The 18,410-nt window shown below is 46.4% G+C and overlaps 1 long non-coding RNA gene and 1 pseudogene across 1 annotated transcript; one reads left to right on the forward strand and one right to left on the reverse strand.

The window, feature by feature from the left end:
* Positions 1-186: 186 nt before the first annotated feature.
* Positions 187-5,561, reverse strand: LOC128329562 (uncharacterized). The gene is made up of 2 exons (XR_008309704.1): positions 4,438-5,561; positions 187-548 (listed from the first exon to the last, which is right to left on the reverse strand). It is a non-coding gene; the product is annotated as an uncharacterized LOC128329562 (long non-coding RNA).
* A 2,839-nt stretch (positions 5,562-8,400) lies between these two features.
* On the forward strand, positions 8,401-17,327 carry LOC128331344 (RAD52 motif-containing protein 1-like; annotated as a pseudogene).
* The last annotated feature ends 1,083 nt before the right edge of the window (positions 17,328-18,410 follow it).

Below are 18,410 nucleotides of genomic sequence, written 5' to 3' on the forward strand. Positions count from 1 at the left end.
TGGCAAGTCAGAATCATCTCAAGGAAACCAAGCAGGCAAATGTGAGGGTGGAAGAGAGATCTTTTCTGCCTTCAGATGGTGCAGTTAATTTCCCCAAACCCATCTGTCTGGGGATGTGATGCTTTTCGTTGCAGGATAGAAACATGCCACAAGTAGAAACACAAAAGAAACACTCTACAAGTAGGCTTAAAGCAAAGCATGGTTATACTTCGGAGGTGAAACTGCTTTTATCTTAAGAAGCACAAAGGAATATACTGTGGAGGGGCAGAAAATTTTGGTTTCAGCTTGGCTCAGATTTTTCTCATGCACAGGAGGTCACAGAGGAGACATCAGCAGAATTTTCCTGCACTCAGAAGACAGAGATGTTGCAATCATTTTCCCAAATGCCGGCATTTTATCGTTGTAACATAGATCTCCACCTTGTGCAGGTCTGTCTTTAAGCAGGGAAAGAGGCCATAGTTTCTCGCCACAGAACTGTCCAACTGGAGGTTGACATCCAACTTGTCATTGGTGGGTATCTGAAGGCTTCATGAGTTCCCTCCCATGTCCTGTGAAAACATATTGTTGCAAATGAGAAGAGAATGCCAGAAAATTCCAAAATGACATTTTGCTGAAAATACAAAATTTGGTAAATTTGGAAGAATCCCCAGTATTTGCTTCAGTACTGGTTACAGCTACCATTCTCTGCCCCCTGCCCCTCCATATTGTGTATGGATAGGAGTTGGCCTTGCATTGGCCACTGGGGATAGGAGAAATGTGGAGGCAGCCTGTAGTTTTGTTATGTAGGTACTGGCAAGCTGTTTAATTCTCAGTATCATCACAACCTGCTAAAGAGAAGTCAGGCCTGTTCAGGCCTTTGAAAGCCAACGCTGTAGCAGATTGCTGATGCATGGTGGTGGCAGTGGCTATAATGGTGGAGTTGGAAAACTGAGGCAGTCTTGTGGGACACAGCAGCAGTAGTGGCTGTTTTCCCTGGACTTGTGGCCTAAGTGCATTCTGTAAGAGGAGGTCCAAACTAAGGCTGCTTCTGTCTCATCAGTATTCTGATCTTCAATATACCAAATTCAGTTTAGTTCTATTTATTTATTTATTCAATTTCTATACCGCCCTTCCAAAATGGCTCAGGGTGGTTTGTAGTCTGGATTCAGGACTGAAACAGCTCTGGTCACCGTGATAGATTATCTTCGCTAGGAACTGGACAAGGAGAATGTTTCCTTGGTTCCATTACACCTCTCAGCAGCTTTTGATACCATCAAAGATGGACTTCTCGGCTCAGAGAGGGCTCAGGAGCATGGTGTTTTGGTGATTCTGCTCCTGTCTGTGCTGTGTCTAGTGCTGCTGGGAATCATCTGCCCAATATCATGGCCATTGGGTTAGGATGTTCTGCGAGGTTCTATATTGTTTGCCATGTGGTTTAACATCTACATTGGAAAAGATCATATGGAGAACTGGAACTGGATGTGATCAGTGTGTCTTATCTCTCCTTTCCATTGTAGTCCAGACAGGCTTCAGAGGTTCCGAATTAGCCCCTGGGTGTGGCCTAACAAACTGAAGCTTAATCCAGATGAGATGGAAATGCTTTTGGTCAATAGGAATGTAGGTCTAGTGACAGAGATACAACCTGTCTTCGATGGGATTACCCCTCCCCCCCACACACACACTTGAATCAGATTCACGGTTTGGGTACTCCCAGCTTTGTTCCTGGATTCCCAGGATTGCTTTTGCCCAGCTTAGGCTGCTGTGCCAGTTGCACCCATTTCTGGAGAAGGCAGATTTAGCTGCCATCATACATGCCTTAAGTTACATCTAGACTACACTCAACATTGGGCTGCCTTTGAAAAGCATTTGTAAATTAGAGGTGAAACAAGCTGCTGTACGTCTCAGTGGGGAGTAACAGCAGGAGAGAGGGCATGCCCTCAACTCCTGCCTGTGGCTTCCAGCAGCATCTAGTGGGCCACTATGAGAAACAGGATGCTGGACTAGATGGGCCTTGGGCCTGATCCAGCAGAGCTGTTCTTATGTTCTCATTAGAGCTAGGTTTCTGGAGCATGTGACTCTTCTTATTTATTAGTTTAATTGGCTTCTAAACTGTTTAATTGGGGCTCATATATTAGTTTAACTGGTTTCTAATCTGTTTTGGGGCTCAATATATAGCTGGTTTGCATTTAAACTAAAGGACTTGGCACCAGGATATCTAAAGGAACTGTCTCCTTTCACATGAAAATGTTCATCATCCACTCATATCAGATGGGGAGGCTCTTCTGCACATCCCTCAATCTTCCAAGGTGTAGTTGGCAGCTGGCAGGGATGCATGAGAGGGCCTTTCTCCATAGCTGTGCCTAGCCTATATTACTCCCTGCTTCGGGAGATCTGTTTGGGCCTTTCCTTGCTGATATTCCATCATAAAGTTCTGAACCTTTTGTTCTGAACAGAGCTTTGGACTGTCCAGTTGTTTGATGTTCCTTTCATAGCTGCTCTCATTGAGTGTGTTTTATCTGTTTTTATGCCATGACAGACAGATTTGTGTTGTTGTCAACATTTTAAAACTTTGTTTTTAAAAGCTTGTAAGCTGCCTTGGGTGTTCAATGTAGAGGTGTGAGGCAGAAATAGAGTAGAGAAAGTGGACAGAGAGACAGTTTTCTCCTTCTCTCACAACATTTAGAACCAGGGATCATCCCATGAAACTGAAGGCCAGGAAATTTATGACCAACAAAAGGAAGTACTTTTTCACACAGTGCATAATTAATCTATGGAATTCTCTGCCAGGGAATGTGGTGATGGCCACTAGGATGGATGGCTTTAGAAGGAACTTAGACAAATTCACAGAGGACCGGTCTATCAATGGCTACTAGCTACTCCATCCCCAGAGGCAATATGCCTCTAAATACCAGTAACAGGGGAGCAACAGCAAGCATCTCTTGCTTGTGGGCTTCTCAGAGGCATCTGGTGGGCCTCTGTGTGAAACATGATACTGGACTAGATAGGCCTGATCCAGCAGGGCTGTTCTTATGTTCTTATTTCCATTTTTGAAGGGCTGGAATGCTGTCAGATTTCAGTGCAGGGAAAAGAAACTCATTAAGTAATGCTGGAATGGTTAAGGATAACACAGAAGCCGTACTTGAAAGGACCTGGGGAATGGGGTGCACATGAGACCACAGCATTTGCAGAATGGCGAATGAGTAACTAACTTGTTGAATGAATTGAAAACCCCTCCTTGAACCCTCCCACCCTTGCCCCTTCTTCGACCCTTCCCCTGGCCAATGTGAGGTCAGTAAAAAGTGGCAAGAGGCAAAAGAGCCAATGGGGAACAAGGAGGGAATCGTCAGCAGGTCAGCCCATACTTTAGGTCACCGATCAGAAGGCTGGAAGGGCGGACAATTCAAAGAGATGTCAAACACAAAATGGAGACTTACTCAGAGATCGCCACAAAATGGAAGTCCAAAACAACAAAAAGTTTTCTAGCCGAAACGGGGACATTTTGTTTTGTGTACAAAACACCCGAAACGGCCTGTTTCGAGTACAAAAAGTTTAGTACCCAAAACGTTTTGCACATCCCTACATGGGAGAGTGTTACAAATGCTTAATTTGTAAGAAGTTCATTGCCATTTGGGTGTCACATACTCCAACCCAGAAACCCTTACCACCTACTTTCGGATGTATGTGGGTAGATATGCTGCAGTTATGCAACAGCGAAGGTCAGGCAATCTGCTCATGCTAAACGATACTCTCCTCATTTACATCAGAACTATCACCTCTGGAATGGGGGAAACAACATGTCCAGAGTTAAGTCCTGTTTGAAAATAAGCCTTGGCACTCTGCACATGTTTTAAAGCATTTCTTACATTCCATGTACTGGGAATGAGCTCTGTCACTGAAAACAGACTCAGAATTGAGCCATGACTCAATTTGAAGCCTACCTTTACACACATGGCTTTTAGCTCGCATCCCCTCCGGAACGGAGGATGCGAGTCCACATATCAGCTGGATTTACCCTGAAGTCCCTGCGAGCTATCAGGGACCAGTACAAACACAATTCTGCTTTCCCCTGGATTACTGCTGTGCATTCTAGCTTGGCCCAAACTATGTCCGGGGTAAAAAAAAATCCTCTATTTGTGTCAGATTTTTTTTTTTAAACCAAGCTTTCTTGTATGCATTTATCCCATGTTGTATGTAGGAGGCATTGCCAGTAATTAAATTCCCCCCCCCAAAACTTGCACTGTTCACCATAGAAGTGCAACATGAGGTGATGAAGGCGGTCACATAGTTCATTTTAAAAATCAACAAAGTTCATTTTAAAAATCAACAAAGATTTGGGTCAGATTCGGCAGGTTCGGTTTAAGTGTTCTGTTGTTTGATCCGGCTGCTTGGCAACTTAGCTCACTGGTCTTCCGCAACTAGCTGTCAAACTAACAACAACAAAAACAAAAGGTATCTCACCTCCTCCTCTGGGATGTGGCTGGTTGGAGAAAAAACCCGGAGCAAGCTGTGAGAACGCACACAGGAAAAAGGATCCGCAGGGAATGCTGACAAGAACCGACCCTATGTGAATGGCCCATTTAATCACCTGAACAAAACAGCTGCAAATCTACTCCGAAGCAGATTTGCTCTTTGGATACCCCAAAGCATGAAGTCATGTCTGGATAACTCCCTGGAAGGCAGAACACAGGCTTCGCTTGCACTTGGTTGTGTTCCATCATGTTTTATCCATTATCTTCTCTTCATTAAAATTTCTTCAACATGCCCACCCTGAGCCCCAAATTCTCCTTCAAGTATACAATTCCCCTCCACACAAATTATCGCAAGTTTTATGCACTAAAATAATCAGGTGCAATGTGCAGTTGACACAAGACAGTTTTCAAGGGTGGCTTTGGAGGGCTGCTTCATTCATTTACATTTTGTTTTTGAGCTGTACACCTAAAAAGATGCATGTCTACCCAGACTGACAGCAGCTTCTCCAGGTTGCAGGCAGAAGTCCCTCTCAGCCCTATCATGGAGAAGCCAGGGAGGGATCTTGGAACCTTCTGCATGCAAACATACAGATGCTTTTCCCAGAGCGGCCCCATACCCTGAGGGGAATATCTTACAGTGCTCACACATGTAGTCTCCCATGCAAATTCAAACCAGGGTGGATCTTGCTTAGCAAAGGGGACAATTCATGTTTGCTACCACAAGACCAGCTCTCCTCTCCTTGTAGTATGACGCTTTACAATACAGAATATGTGAATGAGACAAAACACATCCTATATAATAAAAGGCTAAGTGAGTGGCCATGGCTTTGGAACGTTGGGGATCTGCGTCCCTGCCTCCCTGGGCTGTTCTGGGCCTGCGCGAAGCGACCTCAGACACCTGGGCCTGGGCCTGCGCGAAGGACCTCAGACACCAGTGTCCCACAGCCACGGGCGGCCATTAGCCGGTGTGTGGCGGCGGGGGAAAGTGGCCGAGGCGGCGGCACGGCGAGAGGAGGCCGAGGCAACCAGAAGCGGCCGCCCTGAAAAAGGCGAGGGCAATGGCGGCGGGGGAAGACCGAGACGGGGGACAGGGAAGCTGGGCGAGGTGGTGGCGAAGCCGCCAACGAGGCCCCCGCCCGCTCACAGCCGTCGCCGCCGCCTGCTTACCCGCCCTCCCAGCTGCCCAAAATGAAGCTGGGCGAGGTGGCGGCGAAGCTGCCAACGAGGCCCCCGCCCGCTCACAGCCGCCGCCGCCGCCTGCTCACCCGCCCTCCCAGCTGCCCAAAATCACCTTCCCCGCTCCCCCCCAAAAAAGATTAAGGGCCAAAATGGCCCATGAGAAGGTCGCCGCCCCCGCCTATCGCCCTCCCAGCTGTTGAAGACCACCTTACCCGCTCCAGCCCGAGGGAAAAGAGAGGAGCTCACGAGCAGAGCTCCTCTCTGTGCTAAGTCACTGCTCAAACTGCCGCTATGGATGCAAAGGACGCCTATTGCGTCCATTGCGACAGTATAGGCAGCAGCTTAACACAGAGAATAGCTCTGTTTCCGAGTTCCTCTCTTCTCCTTCGGGCTGGAGCGGGTAAGGTGGGCTCCGGCAGCTGGGTGCGCGGGAGGGCGATAGGCGGGGGCGGCCACCTTCTCATGGGCCATTTTGGCCGTTATTCATCCACCCCCCCCCCAAAAAAGTAAAAGCAAAATAAGGAAGAACAAAAAAAGACAACAACAAAACAAAAAACAAAAAGAGAGAGGGGACAAGGGGGGGGGGAAGAGACAGAAAGAGAGAGAGAGAGACAGAAAAGACGGGATAGAAAGCTAGCGCCTGTTATCATAACGGGCTTAAAAATACTAGTATGTATATAAGTACGCTGATCAGAGTGGTAGGATTGGTTGCAAATCCTTGTCCAATGTATACTTGGTGGCAAACCCAGGTTTGCTGCATTGTCCTTTGTGGAATTACTTAGTCCGCAGCAGTGTTCCCTCTAAGGTGTGACGATGTGCGCGTGCTCACACATTTTTTGATGTCCTCGCAGTTTATTTTAGATCCCGCTCAGGTTGAATCAGGACGGGCCCATTCTGAATGGACAAGCGCACACGCTGCCTTGATATTGCCACCTAGAACAAAATTCATTCCGTACACAGGTGAAAAAAATTAGAGAACACTGGTCCTCAGTTTCTGTAACTTTACTGATGGGGTAGAGAATGAGAGGCAACTATTATGCTTTGTGATTCTCCAAGCAGAATACTTTTGGGAGCTCCTGTGTCTGTAAACATTGGCTGCTGCCTGCAGAAGTAACTTTTGTATTATATTGTGCTGCTTATGAAATGTCCCTTTTTAAAAAATAAATAAATCTAGTGCTTAATTTCGAGATAAGCTGATGGAAGTCATCTTATTTAGAAATACCACCTTGTGATTGGGAAGGTTTTCCTTTCCCCCATTATCTTTCTTCTGTTCAGACTCTTTTGCTATTCGATGGTGACAGTGTCCCTGAGCAAGTACAGCGTGTGCCTTTTCCGCACCTTGCTTATTCTGACTTCATATGCTCTGTGACTGAAACATCCAAACATCCCGGCATCCAAAACAGACTATGAGGCTGTACCTGAAAAAACCCAGTCTACACAACCACGTGATGGTTGGTCCATTTTGCTGAGTGAGGGAGGGAGAGTTCTGGGCGGTATTTCCCGTGGCAAACCCAGCCCATTTTGCTGCTTCTCGCGCTCTTCCATTTTGGAGGCGCTAGAGTTCCGTGTCCTTACAGACCAGTAGCACACAGTAACAGGAAGGGGCGTGTTGAGAATGCACCTGTCCAATGTCTTCCTGAAACCCAGTGCCCTCCAGTCACATCCCTTAATCATGTGTTGAGACTGTTCATCTGAGTAATTGCTATACACGTTCTCCAAATAATTGTTTAAACAAAGGGAGAGTGCTAGATCAGTGGTGGATGTCCCAATGGGCACACTCGCAGTGCGCCCCTTCCTGTTCATATGTGCTGCCAGGCAGGGCCGGCTCTGGGGGATCTGGAGCCCTGATGCAACATTCTGTTGAGCGCCCCCACCCCAGCTATAGTAAAAAAATGAAAAATCAAAATAAATACAATTAGTGTGTATTCAAAATTTTTCTTAATTATGTACATAATATGTATATAATATAATTATAATTATATTACTCCTATACTTAAAAAGAGCTATTTGGCTACCAATACACTTCTGGGCAAAATACAAGGTGCTGATTATAACCTATAAAGCCCTACACAGCTTAAGCCCTGGTTATTTAAGATAATGGAGCAGTCTTGGTGAGAGAGAGAGAGAGAGAGAGAGAGAGAGAGAGAGAGAGAGAGAGAGAGAGAGAGAATGGAGCAGTCTTGGCGAGAAAAAGAGAGTCCGTTCCCTGTCGTTCCAGAGGTCCCCGTCCTCCTCCTGTCACAGGCAGTCCCCCCCCGCAGCACTTTCTCTCCCCACCGGGCTCCCTCCTCCCTGCCATTTTTGCCCGCCCGCCGCAGGGCTCCCTTGTGGGGCCGCCAGCCACCTCCTCCATCATCACTGTGTCTGGTGCCATTTTCTTCTCACTGCCTCCCGCCAATTGAAGCCGCTGCATGGCCGAGGGGATGGCTGTGGGGGTGCGTGTGTGTCCTTCTACACCCCCGCCCCCGGCAGCGGCAGAAGATATCAGAGCAATGCTGTGGCCTGCTGCTTGGCCCAGTGTCGCTTCCTAACTGCGAGATACTTAATAGACTTCACTGCACAGGTGTGCCTTGTAACTGGGAAGCGACACCGGGCCAAACAGCAGGCCACAGCATTGCTCTTGTTCAGTCGCTTCCGCCGCTGGTGGGGAGGTGTAGGCAGTAGGACACACACACACACCCCCGCAGCCATCCTCAGCCGTGCGGTGGCTGGAATTTAATTTTTTTTAAAGGAGGTATCATCAGCTCAACTTCCTCCTTCAGACTGTGCCCCGATGCGGCGCATCTTCTGCTTACTGGTAAGAGCCAGCCCTGCTGCCAGGCCATATTGTTTGAACTGACTCACTATCAACGAAAGCCCCAAACTCACTTTATTATTAGGTGATGAACAAAAGCAAAGCAAATTAGGAAAGGTGTGGATGCTGGACCCAGGTGCAGTGCCCACCACAAGCATGCCATCAAGCCCCACCCACTCCCCCACACCAGTATGCTCTGTAGCCCCATTCCTATGCTGTGAGCCTCTCTTCTTCCACATAGTTTTGTACCACCACAAAAATATGTTTCTGGGTTTTTAAAAAAGTTTTTATTGTAATTTCTGTTATAATTCTCCTGTATTATTTATTATTGTATATAAAGGCAAATCTTGATAAATTATTGGTAACTTTTAAAAAGTATGCTTGTTCTTTGCCTTTTCTAATAGATTATTTTGTTTGCCTGTCTTCTCCTTCAGCGTTCTCTATATTTAGCATTCTCTGCATTGAGGCCTCTTTATTCCATGAGGATTCACAGAAATGTTCCAGTCGCTGGGCCTGGCATTTATGCTCTTGTCAAGAGATGCCAACAGAGCACAGTGTGCTTACAACCAACAGTACCTATTTCAAAAATCCCCTTTGAAGGTACTTTGCCTCATAATCTAAGCCTCTTTCTGCGTTACAGGTGACTGGCCTTTAGAGTGTATTTTTGTGAGGAAATGGTGCTATGAGGTTGTGTATCTGTTCCCCCTCCATCCTTCAGTGGTTAGAAGTATTCTTTTAAATACACCCACATATTCTTTTTAGACAACCATTTACCAGATGACAACTTACCACAGTCCTTATGAGACCTGTCTCTGTGTGACCTGTTAGTAAGCTGGTTGACTGTAGGGATGTGCGAGCCGGCCATGAGACTGGTTCGGTTCAAATCTGGACTGGATTAAAACCGGCCCAGCTTGGGCTCAGCAGAACTGGGTCCGGTTCGACCATCAAACCAGGCCAAACCAACTTGTGGGCCAGCTTGGGGGGTATACTTGTAAAGGTGAACCCAGCAATAAGAGTTCACCCGCTGTTATTAAAGTATGGAGTTCACTACTATGGCATATGGGTCACTAGCTTGGATTAGTTTAAGAAGCAATTAAACAAATTATACCTAATCTCAATGAGTTAATGAAGAACCATTTATTTATATATAGAAGTTAGAAGCCATGATAGCTAAATGGAACCTCTACTTTCAGGAGCAGTCTGAATAGCAATCAATCAATCAATCTTTATTACGGTCACAGACCAGCATAAAGTATAAGGATGATTACATGTTAAAAGTGAGATTAGATAAAAGATAAATGCATATAAAATAGTACATATTGTTGCTAAAAGGACTAAGAATACTAAAAATACTAAGCTAATATGAAAATATAAGGGTGATTCCATGTTAAAAGTGAAATTAGATTAAAAAATGATTACCTATACTAAAAGGACTAAAAATAGTAAAGAACATGAGGGTCTAAGCGCCTAAAAGGTAGTAAAAGTAATTCATCATCATCATCATCATCATCATCATCATGTTTATTTATGGTCATAGACCAAAATTTAAAACATACATAGTAATACACATGATATAGTAATAATATATACATACTACAAACAGGAGCATGGACAGTCTCAGTCTTTAAGTGGTTAGTAACACGTTCATTTAAATGGAAGGTCCATTTAAGTTGTCTGGGCTGGATTGCATTAGATAACCCTGGATCACCAGGAGGTTCCATAATATCTTGATCAATAGTTTTCAAATGGAGTGTAACCGGAAGATGGTCACTTTCTAGATAGTCATCTATTTTAAATCTCACTACATAGGGAATTAAAGCTCAAGATATTGCTATGTAGTCAATCAATGAGGGTCTGGTGCCTGACCAGTGAAAAAATTCTGCTGGATAATCATCATCAGTAGCACCATTAAGGATAAAAAGTCCCAGTAAATCAAAAGTCGACTTAAGTTTAAGTCCCTGGGAGTTGCAACTTAAATCCTTGGACAGACGTTGAAGTAATTAAAAATGCATGAGTTAAAAGACATGAGAGGACAGAAATATATGACCTGAGTGATAAAAGTGAAAGAACAGCCAGATTGAAGGTTATAAGGAGCAGTGAAAGAGAGGCACGTGAGCAATTGCAGGCCTGCCCAGAGTCACCGAGAGTCAGATTGAGGCTGATAGGGCTCACTGCCTGTCATCTGCTGATGAATGCTGATCGCAGCTGCACAGTACCTGCCGAGACTACATGTGATGGCAGGCTTAGAGTCAGAGAGCAGCAAAGAGCTATAAAATTGGCTCGGACGGCTGGATACTTGCTTAGCAATGGAAGGATGAGGGAGGCATGAATGTCTCTATAGAACAAGCAGTAGAAGAGAGCATGCTCAATAGTTTCAATCTGCCCTAGGCCACGGGGGCATAGGCGCTCAAAAAATGGGGTCCTTTTATAACGGCCTTCTAGCACTGCTGAAGGGAGGCCATGACAGTGAGCCAAGGTGAACACCTTTCTGTGCTTGGAATCTCCAGTTGGGTGAGGTATGCTGCTAGAGAAGGAGAATATCTAAGCCCTTAACTGATGTGAAATTTGGGGTCACTGCTGAGATCAGTTTGGCACTCAAGTGTCTGTAATGCGCTGCTTGATGGTTGCTTTTGCCTGATCATAGCCCATACTGAGCAAGGTCATGGGGAAAAGGCCCGAAGTAGCTATTTTGGTCTAAATTGCCTGAATCCAGCTAGATTGGTAATCATCATGTAGGGTTAGGGGGGCAAGGCCAATTGGGCAGAAGGATCGTCTGAGCCAATAACAGAGGATGGCCACCCATACCCTGGCCTCCAGCTTGATCAGGCCTGTCTCCAGGTGCAGAGTGGCATTGGGGACACATCTCAGTATTTGGAGCACTGGCCGCAGGAATTTAGATTGTACAAGTTCCAGAGCCACAATGTTGGGGAAGGGGCCCAATTGGGCACCATTGAGAAGTTAGCTAGTGACTTGGCTGTGAACAGTTCAAGGGCCGCGGATACATAATGGCCTCCTCTTGTCGGCAGGCATTTGAGAATGGCAGAGGCACTTCTCTGGACATTTAAAGCCAGGTGTTCTTTATGGCCTTTCCAAGAGCCACCAAAATGGAAAACTACTCCCAAGTCTTTGAAGTGTGCAGCTTGCTCAATCTTATGCCCCTCAATGTGCCAAGAGTGGATCTTGGGCCTCCTGACAAAGGCCATCATTTTAGTTTTGTGATCATTGATTTCCAGGCAGTTCTCCTTACAGTGCAGCGTCAGGGCCCTCAGTGTTCTTCTAAGGCCAAGGGGGGTCCTTGAGAGGATGGCTGCATCAGCCACGTATAACAGGATGGCAATGTATCTCCCAGCGTGCTTTGGAGGGTGGAAATCTGGGTTGCTGAGCTGGCCCATCATAGAGTTAATGTAGAAGTTGAAGGGGAGTGGAGCCAGAATGCATCCTTGTTTGATGCCCTTCAGCTCTTGTGAGGTGGCCTTGGGGGCTACATCTTGAATTATCTTCCATGCACCATCTTCCATGCACCAATTATCTACCATGCACCACAAAGGACCCCACATTTTAGACCCTCCGTAACCCAATCTCACCTGGAGTGATGTGTTCATGTGCAGGGTGCAATGAAGGTATAGCAGGCGCCGGTCATTGGAGGAGGCTTCCAGCTTCTTCCATCATTTGACACGTGCGATGGAATCGAATGCTGCCTTCAGGTCGATGAAGGCGGCATAGAGGGAGGTCACCCGGCAGGAAGAGTATTTCCCGATAAGGTGCTGTACAACTAGGCACTGGTCGATGGTGGAGCGCCCTTCCCTGAAGCCCGCTTGTTCCTCAGCAAGAAGATTTTCCTGTTCCAATCCATCTTTAAGCTTCCTGGATAGGTGCCTCGCATTAAGTGATGGGTCTGTAATTGGCCGGGTCATCCTTCTTGCCCTTTTTAAATATAAAGCAATGATCACTGCCACCCCCCCCCAAGTCCTTGGGAATTTGGCCACTTGTGTCAACATAGGCGAAGTGCGAAGCCAGGACAGGGGCCCACCAGTCTAGATTATTTTTAACAGCCTCTGGTGGAATAAGGTCCTCGCCTGGAGCCTTCCCCAGTCTTAATTGGGTGACTAGACTGTGAATCTCTGAGGTTGACACTGGTGCCCACGCTGGAGTGTCTTCAATGGCACAGGTGGAGCTTCTGCAAACAGCAGCAGGCTCTTTGTATAGGTCATGAAAATAGTTCTCCCAGATCTCTGGATGAAGATGACAGTCCAGGTGATTTGGTTCATAAGTGGGAGAGTGCTTTGTAAAGATGCCAGAACATGGCAGAATCTTTGGCTCTAATGGCCTGAATGAGACCCATCCAGGCATCTTTCATGGCATCTCTTTTCTTACAAAGCAGCAGAAGTTTGTGCTGTCTTTTCTGCAGAAGGAGATTCTGTGGGGCCAACTGTCCAGAACAAGCTTTATAGACTTGATAGGTGTAAGGATGGGCTTTTGGGGCTTTAGCACAGTCCTTATCCAACCACTGCTTGGAAGCCTGTTGGCACTGTGCACATAGCTCACAGGTCTTGCGAGAGAGGAGCTGCTGTTATTCCTGGACGAGGGCATTGTAGGACTCCAAAGGTGCAGAAGTAGGGTCGTTAGTTAGTAAGGATGATTGAATACGCTGCAGGTGGTCAGAGGCGAGTAGCTCACTTAGTGCTTGATCCAGTTGTGGAGACCATTTAGCACGGCAATATGCTCCTCCCGCCAAGGATATGGTGGGATGATCATGGTTCTCCATATGGGACTGATAGATGAAAGGCTTTAGAAGGAGCGAGATGGGGAGATGATCACTGTCAAATTTGGGGACAACCTCAAAACCCTCCACCAGAGGGAGAAGGTTCCCTGAGGCGATAAAGCAGTCAATCAGACACATCCCAGAGCCGGCCAGATAGGTGAAGTTGGCAGGATGGTCGTTTTCAAGCGAGTCCTTCAGAATGCAGAGATTAAGTCTGGTGGTCATTAGACTCAAGCAGAGACCTGCATAACTTGACCTTTGGTCCTTTGAAAGACGGATAAGAGGGAGCCCGTCTGCCTCGGGACTGGGTTGATAAGCCCTCTGTGGAGTGTATGAAGTATGGTCATCAGGGCACAGCCTAGCATTTAAATCACCACCCATCACCACAAATGCATTCGGAATGGAGAGGAGGAGATCTGCTACGTAGTTTTCCATTTCAGTCCACATTGATCTAACCTGAGGCTTCCTCTGTATCGGAGAGAGATAGATGTTAATTTTGAGCAGACTGCAGCAGCCAAAATGAATCAAAACTGCCATAGCATATTGTTTGAGTGGTGGAAGCAGCTTCGAGGATGCGTGTAGAGAGGTAGCAACAAGCACCCAGGCCACCTTTGCATCTACCACAGCCTGCCCCAGGTACAGCTCCAACTGTATAAGAGTGAAAGCCATTGAGTAATATCTCCCCGGATGAGTCTGAATAGCAAGTCCTGGGGACAAACAACAGGGCAGGCCTGCGGTCTTAATGTCCTGCTTGTGGGCTTTCATGAATCATCTGGCTGACCACTGTTGGAAACAGGATGCTGGACTAGATGCATCTATGCAACCCAGCAGAGCAATTCTTACATTTGTGTTAAGATGATGAAAATGGTCTCTTTATCATTTGGCCACCTGCCTCTCTACCTAGTCTACAATTTCATATTACAGAAAATTTAATCTACAATCCAATCTTCAGATGCAAAACAAAAGTACTTAAAAACAGAAATAACACCAGCATTCCTACCAGCCTCTACTATTCAGCACCCCCAGTTTCCTCCCCACACTTCTGAGATTTCACCAGGTACTAGACACACCTTTCAAGACCATCATTACAGCCTTGAGGACAGTAGATCTTCTTTTAGAAGAAAACGTCTCAGGACGTTGAATTTCTTTCAAAATACTGTGCTTGTGCAATGCAATGGTAGAATCAGGGAGCACATAGACTTCTGTCAGTGGAGCGGTTGGCCTGCTGGATCCAAACACAGCTTTGATGTAATGCCTCATATGACCTCTGTAGCACAAGATGGAGCCACACTCCAGTAGCTCCAATCATGCAAGCAAAGCATCTCTGATGGGTGTGCCCAAGCACACCCACATCCATGCCATATTCCAGGCAGGATTGAAGCTCACCTTCCATCCCCACCCCTGGGAGAAGAAGTTTGTGCAAATCTTCTAATACAGGATTCCCAACCTTTTTAAAAACAAGCATACCTTTTCTGCTCACAGACCAGTCCTTCAATTCAGATACCCTATAGAGATTGTGTGTGTGTGTGTGTGTGTGTGTGTGTGTGTGTGTGTGTGTGTGTGTATTGATGGATGGATGGATGGATGGATGGATTGATTGATTAAGTGCCGTCAAGTCGGTGTCAACTCTTAGCCACCACATAGATAGATTCTCTCCAGGGTGATCTCTCAGGTCTCTCAGTGATGCATTCATTGCTGTCATAATCGAGTCCATCCACCTTGTTGCTGGTTGTCCTCTTCTCTTTCCTTCAACCCCCCCCCCCCCCAGAATTATAGACTTCTCATGGGAGCTGGGTCTTCAAGTAATCTGTCTGAAGTACGATAGTTTGAGTCTGGTCATTTGTGCCTCGAGTGAAAATTCTGGATTGATTTGTTCTATGATCCATTGGTTTGTTTTCCTGGCTGACCATGGTGTCCTCAAGAGTCTACTCCTGCACCAAAGTTCAAAAGCGTCAATGCTTTTTCTATCTTATTTCTTCAAAGTCCGCCTTTCACATCCACAGAGTGTCATGGGGGAAACCATTGTCCAAACGATTCTAATCTTTGTAGGTGTAGACTCCTCACGGCATCTAAATATCCTTTCTGAGGCCTTCATTGCAACCCTACCAAGTGCCTGTCTGCGGCGTATTTCTTGACTGCTGGATCCTTTACTGTTGACAGTCGATCCTAAAAGGGAGAAGCTATCAACCACTTCAGTGTCTTCAGTGTCTATTCTGAGGCTGGTTGCTGTACCCCTTTCTTGTCTTTAGTTTAGTCTTCTTTACATGTAATTGTAGTCCCATATTTTCACTGTGCTCCTTCACTTTCATTACTAGAGCCACATTCTCAGCTCTCAGAGTGGTGTCATCAGTGTAGCGCAGCTTATTGTGTATCTATGCACACACAAATCTAAAAGTTACAGTTATGAAACAGCTTACTCCAGTCACTGGCTTACATCCAGACTCAGTTACTCAAGAGTACTCCCACTGAAATTAATCAACTTGTCCCACTAATTTCAAGAAGACTGCTGATGACTAACTTTCTCTGGATGTAAGTCTGTGGCTGGAATAGCCTGCCTCATGACTGTAGCATTAAAACCTGGCGCTGATATTCCGTCGGTCAGGATGAGGGAAGGAGTACGCTGAGCTTCTGCACATAGCCAGCCCGTCAGAAGCACAGGAAGAGAGGCTTCACCCTCCTCCCTCCCCTTCTACAATAGATACATCGCTGAGAACATGTTGGCTTCCAGCCGGCAGTCCTCAGATGAGGAACACATCGCGTGGCAGGAGGTCTCTGCATAGCCCCGGGAGCCCTTCAAGTACCACTAGAGGTACTAGTACCCCCTGTTGGGAACCCCTGTTCCATATACAGAGAGTTCTTTTTTAATTCATATCCAGGTTTCCATCTGTACCAGAGAGAGTCCCTTTCCACAGCAAGTCTGCACAGCTACAAATGGCAAAACGTAACCAATCACTATCTTGGCTTCAATGGCTGGTCTAGTCGCCTCATCACGGTAAGGATGACCTGCTGTTTTCACTGTCATTTCAGTAAGAATAAGCTTTCATACCAAGTCTGCAGGTATGCTTCATTTAAGTGTCCTGACTTCCCTCCATGGGTAGGTGAGAGAGCAAACCAGTAGCTATTGTGTGCTGAGCATAGACAGAAGTCTGCCAATTGCTAATCACTTCTAAAACCAAATGGTCTGGGAATTCACTACCTCGGAGAAGTGATGAACTAGTTTGATCTAATATGTAAGCAGCTGTCCACTTTAAATGTACTGGGTCTACAGATGTGGATTGGCTTTGGTAGCCAGCTCTTCATAGTTGCCAACTTCCTCCCCAGGGATGTCTGCTTGCCCGACACAAAGCCAGACTCCTCCTCCCTCCAAATTCCCAGTGTGTGGAGAACTCAGGAGTTGAGAGGAGTCTCTCATTTTGTGCTCGCCTACAGTATTGTTGCCGGAAACATTACTAGTCACTCATGGTGACCTGCAAAACATTGAGATATAAAGGCAGTTCACACAATGCTCCTGTTTTAGGATTGTGTGCAAGGGAAAGGCTGGAGAGAGAGAAGTGAGTTCTGGGGGAGAGGAGCTGAGTCAGAGAGTGCCTTCCTACCCAGCTCTCATGCCCAGCACTTTACCCAGGCAGGCAGAAACATATGTCTGTTCTAATCAGAGCCATGTGAACTGCCTCACAGAGTACCTTGAGGGGGATGAGGGTGGGAAAGGAAGCATGGGATGGATGGAAGTAGTGGGACTTATATTTATTATTATTATTATTATTATTATTATTATTATTATTACACTTATATCCCACTCTTCCTCCAAGGAGCCCAGAGCGGTGTACTACATACTTGAGTTTCTCTTTCACAACAACCCTGTGAAGTAGGTTAGGCTGAGAGAGAAGTGACTGGCTTAGAGTTACCCAGCTAGTTTCATGGCTAAATGGGGATTTGAACTCGGGTCTCCCCAGTCCTAGTCCAGCACTCTAAGCACTACATCACGCTGGCTCTGCCTTTCCCTCTATTGCTCTCAAAATCCCAATTTGAACAATTTCAGAATATATCTAGTTTTGAAGAGGAGGAGAACAAAGAGGAGGAAGTGAGGTCTTCACTCAGGAGCCAATGTCTGAAGTATCTGTGCTATTTACCACAAATGTGTTAAATCTCTCTCTCTCTCTCTCCCCCACAATGCACTACATGCACAATGCAATGGGGGATTTGCCTGTCAGATTCTGTATCTCCTAGGGCTGAACTCAGCCCAATGAGACACACAATAACCGGCAGCCAGGTTAAGGTTGCGCTTGCAAAATCTTAGCTAACAGCTGGGTTGGTTTGAAGGGTTAGGTAGGCGAGAAGCATTGGGATCCACGGGGATCCCGGCCTAACATCAGCTGGGCTGCCCTTGCCCGCGTTAGGCTGGTCATGAGAACAGTCCCATTGATTCTCAGGCCCAAGATACAGCATTCTTCAGACATTCACCCAGCTAGCATTGATTATTAGCTCAATCATTTTCAGCAACAAATTGACATGCCTAGATCTTCCTGTCCAGTCTTCTAGATTCTTGGCTCGGTTAGGATGTTGGATAACAGCTATCTTTATATGCATTGACAGTAATAAACTCAACTCAACTAAAACTAAGACATGCCTATATATCTCAGACCAATCTCTTTTTCTTATAACAGAAAGATATTGTCTTTCAGAGTTTCTTATGGCTGCCAAGAAAGCCCAGAAGCTTGCAGCACATCAAGCACTCTCGGACGCATTTTGAAAGATCCTGCTTGTTGTTCTAGGCAAGGCCTTTTCCTTTAAAAAATAAAAACACATTTTTAAAATCCTGCTTCTCTCCCACTCTTACCTGGGGTTCCAAGTGGTTTCCATCCACAAGACGGATCAGATCCTCACCTGCTTAGCTGAGTTTCTCCCGGACCATTTTCGTAGTCCTAGGTGGAAGAGCAGAGACACAAGTTACTGGCTTTAAAGCTTGGGATCTTCTCCAACGATGGTGAGAATTGTGGAGGAGGAGACACGCCATCCAGAAATGCATGGTGACGAAGGCCAAGGGCAGCAAAGAGTGGGCTAAGGCATTCTTCATCCAGATGAGATGGCTCCCCCATGAGGCAAGGTGAGGTGACAGTCTCAGGCGGCACTTATGCCCTAGGATGGCAAGTGTAGGCACCCTGCCCCCCTGCAGGTGTAGTCTCACCTGCCTGCTACCACCGCCTCCCACCAGCTCCTCTACACTCTG

This window comes from Hemicordylus capensis, chromosome 6 (assembly GCF_027244095.1).
Source record: "Hemicordylus capensis ecotype Gifberg chromosome 6, rHemCap1.1.pri, whole genome shotgun sequence".
Lineage (NCBI taxonomy): Eukaryota > Metazoa > Chordata > Lepidosauria > Squamata > Cordylidae > Hemicordylus > Hemicordylus capensis.